A 7,241-nucleotide genomic window follows, 5' to 3' on the forward strand; every position below is an offset into this window, starting at 1 on the left:
TTATATTTACACACAAAGTAGTTCCATTCTACAAAATAGACAAGGAAAGCCTTGTTGCGTGGGTTTTTAGTTTAGTCTGAAAGCTGGGGTAAGAATTATTGTGAGTGGGTACCTCCTTCGTCATGGAAGGAAAGCTGCCATATGATGGGATATCAAATCAGGTCTTTTCCTTCCTCCTCATTTATGTCTTCTTCTCCTCATTCTCAGTTGATAGATATGATCTTTTTCTGTGCAATTAGCCCTTTTGGGTAAATTTCATTCTGCCAGCACTCTTTATAAGGTTAGGAAAAGCTAGCCAAAAGTAGTCACAGAAACTCATGACAGATTTTGACACTGCTTTTCTTCCCCTCTTTTCTTCTTCAGCAGTGAAAGAAATCCTCTGACATAGATTCCGTTTATCTGCATGTCCCAGGGCTTTTATGACACAAGGGGTCCTTAACCATATCCCATAAACTATTTTGACTCTGGGCAAGTTGCTTTCTATTAGAGATCACCACTATTAAAGAAAGGCTTTTCCCACAAAGAGATATAATTAAAGCTTTTCTTCCAAGCTTTCTCTGATCTACAAGATTGTTGTCACCCTATTTGCACATTTACTTATGGTGTATCATGGGCAATTAATCCTTTGTATATGATGGCTGAAGAGAAGTGGTTTGGAAGATAAAATTAACAATATCAAATATTAAAGGAAGAAGACTAAGTGAGTAATCTACATTAACAAAATGATGATTTAATTAGTCAAGTTATTAGGAATTGTGGCAAAGAATTGCTTTTAAAGTAAAGATGGAGCATTCGACAAGCAAATTGACTCCAGCGCCCTAAAATGAATGCAGTGTCTTGTCACCATCATCTGCTATAACTGTTCATCTTTCGCGAGTAGAATATTGCTGGTAAAATAGGGAGATCTATTGTCCATGCCTACTATCTCAAGAATCATACCTGAGCTCTTCCCAACCAAAAAGAGAGAGAGAGATGTTAGAAGAGAGAACCAAAAAAAGAATTTAGAAGAAATATTTACTAACATCACGACACTTTGGAGAAGGAATATTGGCGTGATTTCAAACATTACGTCATGCTCTAATCAACTCCCTAGTTTTGATAATTGAGAAGTGAGAATTATGTCTCAAGACATAAATACTCAGAAAAACAAATGAGCAAACATATAATCTTTTGATTGTGATGACATCTTTCACATTCTAAGAAAAGACCAGGCAAAGGACAAAAAGCATGTTTTAACATCAACGTTGTTCCCATAGAAAGGACCGGGCAAGCTTAGATTCACGTGAGATGCTATGGCATATAGAAATGTAGTCATGAAGGGATTTGTTTGTTTCAGTCATGAGGTAAGTTTTATTCCATTGCCCAAGTTGCATGGCTAGTTTCTTGTTAAATTCACTCAGTCAACTTTTACAATGTTAACTTCATACATAGAATTGTCAATCTTCTCCAGTGAATTCCAATTGACTGTAGTTGGCATTCTCCTTTGACTAATAATAACAATTAATTTGCTGGTATGGTCTGTGTAAAATGTAAATTGACATTTATCGGGGTGAAATGTTCTACGAATTACAAACATATCATCAACCCTTGCCGCAACGTACAATTGGTGGAATTGGCTTTATGGGTCCTTATTTGCCAATTAATGGTCCCAAACCAAGATTTCAAAAAGTGGTGATTAATGTTAGTTTCTTGTGGGAAACAACAGGCAAAAAGTTCCAAAAGGTATTTAATGGAATTAAAGGTTTTTACAAGTGATACAAGAGGAGAGATAAAAAAAAACACAAAAGGAGAAAAGCCGACAAAAGAAATAGGTTCCTCCAAGGAGAACCACACATCAAGAGACCCTAAGTTTTCTAAAGAAAGCCCCCAACACTACAACAGCCTTTTAACCAATCAAAGTTCTTGTTAGGTTGAGAGTTCTCTTAATTTTCCTGATAATATCGATGGCTCCCAAAAATCCACCTCTTAACACTCTTCTATTGGGAAACATGATGGATTGATGTTAGTTAGGGTGACAATTTTGTCATCGAAGTAGTTCAAATCAAAATTTTAAATCTCATAGGATGGAGGTGTCTCAATTTCTAAATGAATTGAAAAGCTTACTATCCTGTCCCATCCCAATAGCCATTTTAATCATACATCCTGATAGATATCTTCTGTCTTTTTACCTTTCTTCTTTCTTTTCTTTCTTTATTTTTTTCTACTTTCTTTTCTTTTGTTTCCTTTTTCTTTTTTCTTATCTCTTTTTTTTTCCTTTTTTTTCTTATTCTTTTCCTTTTCTTTCTTCCTTCCTTCCTTCTTTTATTTTTCTTCTCTTTTTGTTCTTTCATTTTTCTTCTTTTCTTTCACTTATTTCTTTACTTCATCTTTCTTTTTTACTCTTTTCTCTTTCTTCTTCTCTCTCCATATAAATGGACTTCAGAGTCCCGACCTCATCCCAGTCCCGATCCCATTTTCTCACAGAAGCAGACCAAAATGGTCGGGATGCCCCCCATCCTATTGGGATATAAAATCTTGGTTCAACTTATGAAGTGACACCTCACCTATTTTATCATCTAATCGAAGAAGGTAACTAGTGAGACGCAATTTCTCATTATTACGTAACTAAAATTGTTTCTTAAATCTAGTAAAATAACCCTCATGTGTATGTTAGAACAACATATATAATGTGTATGTTCAACCCAACTACTTGAATTACAAAGATCAAGTGTCCAATTAATAAGCAGGGAATCAACAGTATAGAGCCAAAATTTATTGGAAAGTTTTCCTCCTACTTCATGGATGTTAAAACTTTCCCTTTACTTCATCAGTCACCGTACAGGGATCTTGACCAGTTAGATTGCTAACCGGCCATGTTCATGGCCAGGTTCTTAAAAGATAAGGCAGAAATCTGCTGTGGTATTTGAGTATCATAAGTTTGTCAGGGCATATATTTTACATGTTTCTTTTTTTTTCCTTGATACTGCTTTATATATCTAACTTCTGGTGCTGTATTTTTGTTAACTGCAAACTATATAAAATATCTCAATCACTTCTGCCCTTTCTAAGCCCTTCTTGTTCACGGCAATCATCGTCCCCTTATTAACATGTGAATCATGATATTAATTATCGCTAACACAAAGGATGATGTCACATGGATCCCACATTATAACAATCACTGAAATGCTCTGAGCGGAAATAACTTTTGATGGTATTTGAAGATTTGGCTGAACGGACTTAAATATTGGCTGCAGACTGGTTAGAACACTCAAGCAAAAGACCCTAAGACTAAGAGAGAGCAAATTTTGTATTCTCAAATATTAGTTTGGATTGTGTCCATTTTCATTTAGAGAATGCAACTTTTGTTTGGGCTCTTTCTCCTTTTTGTTTGTAGCCAGCGAAGGAAAGGTGAGAGCTTCCACTAAAGGTGAAAAAAAATTTGCCTTTCCATGCTTTGAGGTCTGTGATTCTAAACATGCTATTATAGATTTATGTAAGCGTTGTGCATATTATAGTGGTATACCAATTCTTTGTAATCACTTTTTTTTTTAAGGATCAAATTCACACGCTTTTCATATTTGAAATCCATTGCTTGATCTAACCTTTCCTTCAAAATTTGTTTAATTTAACCACATATAGGCGGAAGACAAACATCCTCAGTATATCAAGCCTTACAGCGTCGGGCAAGGTCTCATCAAAATCATACTTTTATAAATTGAAATCAAGTTTTGAGAAATTCCTATGAAGGTGAGACAGGGTGTCTCGACGGAAGATTATGAAATTCCATTAATCCTTTGTTTAAAATTTGGTGAAACACTGTCAAAACTTTTCTTAATAAGTAGCATGGAGTTCAATGATATTGTGCACGATGACTGTATCCAGTATTCATCACAAAAGAGAAATATCAGCAGGAAAGGTGACAAGGGGACAGAAGATCTCTTTCTCACTGTCGTATATATGAATGACTTAATGCCACCAACTGAAATGTCTCATCATGAAAATAGATCAAGTAGAGATCAAATTATGTATATTCGCTGCAGCTTATTTTTCATGAGGATTTCTCTGATTGTAGGCTTTATCCATTCAAGCTTGAAAACTTCATGATATTTTGATCACCAGATCTTTCTTCCATGGGCTATATTGCATATAAAGCCCTTTGCTCATGTAACAGTCACAAAGTTGAAGGTGCATGGGTCTTTATAAATATATCGCCAGAGCCCTCTTTCTACAATTACATCACGTATACATGATACCATTCACTAGAATGGAATTCATTAGCTCATTTAGGTACAAGTTGGGTGGGCAGGTTAGTGTTGGGTTGAGGGCCAATCCAAGCCCAATATCGATTTTTTTTTTTAAAAAAAGAAAAAAAAAAGGAAAAGAAAAGGAAAGAAAGAAAGAATGGATAAGTGAGTACTGAAAGCAACAAAAGACGAACCCGAATCCACCCAAGTCCAAAATTTTCAGGCCAAACGCATTTTGGGTTGGGTCAGGCTGACTCAGGTTGCATTGAGTTGGCTCAAGCAAGATTTGAGGTACCTACATTGCGTTGAGAGCTTGAATGTAGAAATATTGGTTAAGTTGTATTTCAGCTTGGTAGAGCTGTGAAACGTGTAAAATTTAGTCTCTGGTAAAGTTCAGTGTCCCACTGAAATTACAAATTTAAATTGGGTTTGAGCCGTGTAGGGCTCTCCAAGCTCTAAACTTGAACCAAACTCAAGTTGAAATTGGGTTGATAATCCCAAGCCTACTATGATACACGTTGGACCAACACAACCTAATTATAGGATTGGTCCGTGTGGGTTAGGGCTAATCTGGACCGGCAGATGGAAAGTCGTGCATGTGGAGATTCCTGTGCGCAGGTTATGCACTCTAGGGTTAATCTTTTAAGTAGTTTGTCAATTTTTATTAGTTCATTATTTTTCCTTTGCCAAATTTGTTTTGGAGAAAGATGAAATTAATCATGGAGTTTAAAGAGGGATAGTGCTCAGGCCGTCAGGATCAGCTCTCTTTCGATCATTCATGTCCTGCTATTTAATCAAAGCCCCGATATCCACTGTGACTCAAACTTGAGTCACTTGCATGGAAGCCAAAGCCTGTTCCGCCAGGCCACTCCCTCGGTGGTATGGTGCTTCTTCAAGTCAACTTTTTTATGTGGAGCTAGATTACCTCAGTCAATCGATAAAAATATGGTGTGTTCTTGATTGATTGTCCCTCTAACAACGGAGGATTTGCACACTCTCAACCGTATCATAGATTAACAACAATGAAAATATATCTTAGGTTTACCTAAAAAACCAACATTTTATAACACTAATTTCAGTAACTGATCCATTGCATTGGTCTCGGCATCCTTTTAGATGGCATTATTACCAAGTGTTTGAACATAAACATACACATATGCATGTAAAAATAGATAGAGTTGTTCAAATAGATATAGTGAGTGTTCAAATTGGGACTGTTGCAGCCTATCTCCAATGAGGTAGTCGGCTGGGAGCCGAGTTGTTGCACTTGAATTTCGAGCAGTAGAAAACTTGCAAAAGAAGTCCACTTGTCAGATATTGTCCGGCAGAAGACCCTCTGATGCTTAAGTTAGTCAGAGAAAGAGGCACAGCCAAGAGAGCCAAAAACGAGAGGCAAAGCTTGTAATAAGAAAAGTTTATCAGGTCTCCCATTACTTACCGGTAGTTATAGGGTTGGTGATATCGTTACTGTGTAATTTTCGTTCTTGAATGTTCGAAATGTGAGAGTTATGATATTTAGTAGGCGGTTACCTCACTAACTGACGTTAAGGTCGAATAACGAGCCGCTCGTGGGTGACTATTGCACTCCACATTCACATATAGTTAATGCCTGTATCGAATAACCATCGTCGATTCGGATAGTTAGTATGGCATCGAGGAAGTAGTCAGCTATATGTCGAATGTCACTAGCTAATCGTAGGTTGCATGTCGAATCAAGTCGGTTAAGTACCGACTTGATTAAGTTCGTTGCGCTTAGTCAGTCAAATATCATCGATCTTAATTGGTAGAGTGCCGATTGGGGCAAGACTCGTTAATCCAAGTCAGATTGAACTGCAACAATTCAGTCAGTGCAATGCACTTGATCGATTGAGAGATGAGGAAGAACGCTAGTCGGCTAAACGACGAGGATTTACCCTAACACTTGCCCCCCAACTCCTGAGTAGCATTTTCCAACAAATCCAGCTGCTTTGTTGTTTCATTGAGTGAACTATCATTTTATCGTTTTGTAGAACATGCGGTGGCTCTATCACATCGTAGGTCGTACGATATTAAATATCACGACGCTCGAGATGATCTTTCATAATGATTGCTGAAGATCAGATGGCCAAATAATAATTTGTTGAGATACCCGAGTCGTCCATGTGTTCGTCGTCTATTAGCCTGACTTGTGATCACGTGGATCTAACTGATTTTGTGTGATCCTGATGATGGTGCATCGAAAAGTCGGAATGATGGTTGGTCGGGATTTTTGGCACATGTCGAAATCTCCGAGGAATGTGCGATTTCTTGCATCGATCGTGAACATTGAAGGAGTCCATAAATAAAAGTCATCTCCTCTTCAGCATTTCTTTCGATCCAGTGCCTTTGCTCCCAGTTCCTAAACTTTTGTTTTTTAGTAGAGTTTAGAATCCCTAGGTGGTTTAGACTTCATCTCCTTCCTCACCGCTCTTCATCATCGTCGGTCTTCTTCTTCTTCGTTGGTCTTCCAAGTCGTCGTTTCCTTCTTGAGGTTATGCTTCTTTACCTTCTCTTTTTGAGTTTCTACCTTTGATTTTTTCCATGGCTTCTTCTAGTAGAGAGTCTAGAGGCAAAAACCTGATGGGAGACCAAAGTTCTCAGACTCCAACTATTCAAAAGGAGATTGAGGAAGTTTCTTGGGATGATCCTGGAGATGCCTCTTCTCGGCAAGGTCGTCTCAATCCTGAAAAGTCAAATGAACAGTTGGCTCTCGAGAACCTTCCTGAGCCTCTCATTGAGAAGTTCGAGTTGTTTTAGGCCAGTATCGAATGGCTAAGGGGTCACTTTTATATCCCTAGTCGCTATCGATTGATAGCATTCGACGAAGAAGGTTGGGTTATTCATCCTCCAAATGGTTACATCGCCGCTACGAGGAGTTCCTCCATTTGAAACTCCAATTTCTTCTTCATCTTTTTTTCACCAACATCTTTGACTTGTATGATGTAGTTCCTGTCCAGCTTATCTTTAATTCCTTTAGGATTATTTTTTTTTTGTTGTTCT

Source organism: Elaeis guineensis, chromosome 1 (genome assembly GCF_000442705.2).
Source record: "Elaeis guineensis isolate ETL-2024a chromosome 1, EG11, whole genome shotgun sequence".
Lineage (NCBI taxonomy): Eukaryota > Viridiplantae > Streptophyta > Magnoliopsida > Arecales > Arecaceae > Elaeis > Elaeis guineensis.